Source organism: Lactuca virosa, chromosome 9 (assembly GCF_052849685.1).
Source record: "Lactuca virosa cultivar CGN04683 chromosome 9, Lactuca_virosa_CGN04683_v6, whole genome shotgun sequence".
Taxonomy (NCBI): domain Eukaryota; kingdom Viridiplantae; phylum Streptophyta; class Magnoliopsida; order Asterales; family Asteraceae; genus Lactuca; species Lactuca virosa.
This window is the reverse complement of record NC_136434.1, coordinates 128,041,387-128,043,351: the sequence shown is the minus strand read 5'-3', so window position 1 is coordinate 128,043,351 and position 1,965 is coordinate 128,041,387.

Sequence of the window (1,965 nt, the reverse complement as noted above, 5' to 3'; positions counted from 1 at the left end):
TTACTCTTTTTGCACTCTATGTGTCTGCGTGTTTATGCTACTCTATATCTTTTTGGCTTTATCTCTATGTGTCTGTGCTTCTGCCTTAATTTTGTATTCATATAGCATCCTACTCCTTCTTAATTAATACGGTGTTATATTGTTCTATCTATCTTTGTGTGGGTATCTACTTCTGTGTTTATGTTTATTATATGTTGCTAACGTTTCTCTCATAGATCCTTTGCAAATATGTATACGTCCTTCTTCCTTAATTATTCAACACATGACATGACATGGATCGGTTTATCACTTATACTTTGAGGCAGTTGAAGCCTCACAAGGCGAATTATTCTACACATGACATGGAGATGGAGGAAGTGGATTTGCCCTCAATATTTGGCGTCACTATTTGTATGGGGTTAGGTATACCATTTACATGGGCTACAAGAGATTGAGGTACTTGACGGATCAGCCGAACTTGAACATTAGGCAACGCAGGTGGCTCGACCCTAGTGAAAGATTATGATTGCGAGATCTTATATCATCCGTAGAAGGCCAATATAGTGGTCGAAGCTTTGAGTCACAAGGCGACTAGTGATCATATGCTTGAGGATGACTATTGTTACTTTACTGTTGGATCTAGTTAGAGAGGCGCAGATTAAGGCAATGAAGGAGGAGCATCGAAAGAGTGAGAGGATTTTTGGTTAGGTTACTTCCTTTGATTTGTAACATCCGGAATTTCGGGTATGATAGTTCGTGTTTCAATTTTGAGGATCTGGGAGGGCCTCGACGAGTCGTAGATCTGACTCACCGAGTCACATCGAGTTGATCACGTGGATTTAATGAGCGGACTCGACGAGTCCAAGTATGGACTCGCCGCGTAGGTACTGGGTAGAGAAAAACCTAAGTTCCGAGGTTGGAGCCTATTTAAAGGTACTTATGACCTTGGATGCGCCTCATATCTCCTGTGAGAAACCCTAAATCGCCATTGGAGCCAAGGGAGAGTTCTTATGATGAAATCAAGTAATTTTGGTGTGATTTGCAAAGGAAGGGAAGGGATTCCGCTAGAAGGACCAAAGGAGGTTGTTATTCTGAGACATCCAAGCAAGGATCTCCATTCTGAGGTAGTATTTCGCCCCTTCCTTCTGTTTTGTGTAGAATCGTTGAATCTAGGGTTTTCTTTACCCTTTCTTGGATTGTATATGATGCATATGAGGTCCCAATGTGGAAAAAGTATTAGATGTGGACCTTAAGAGGTTCAGAGAGTCCGAGTCTTCCAGCTTTTTGCAGTTCCATTGGAGTTATGAAGCTAGGATGCCATTTTTAGAGCTATTTCACCATATACAGCCATATATTTGTTACATGAGTATAAAGAATGGACCTTTATGTGATTATTGGGTGTTAGAAGGTCAGATCTATAAGTTAGAGAAACAGATCTGACCTCAGAAGGTCATTTGAGTGTTGCCATGGAGGGAACTCGCTGAGTCCATAAGAGGACTCGACGAGTCGAGTCGGGTTGCCCCGCGATTCGTGACCAGTGGTAACCCGTTGAGTGAAAGGTTAACTCGACAAGTCAAGTGAGGCCTTAGGAGGATTCAGAGGACACGCATGGACTCGCCGAGTCGCCCGAGTGCACTCGACGAGTCTGGTCAAGGTGTGACCGTTGACTAGAGATGACTTCAGTTGACCTTAGGGTTTTGGTCAAACTGATTCAAGGGAGGTCAGGGAGGGGTAGAATGGTCTTCTACCCATTCTATAGAGTCGAGGACAAGAGGAAGTATTAATTAGAAATGTTTGCCTTATGTGTTAGGCGGAGGCTCGATCGAGGTTATCAAGCCAGAAGGTTTACTAGACATCATGTGAGGTGAGTCTTCTCACTATACTTTACCTAGAGTGGTAATTATGTGTGACCGGAAGGTCTTATGTGCTATGATGAGTATGTGATGTATGTTGTTATATGATATGTATGTGCTATGTTATGTTATG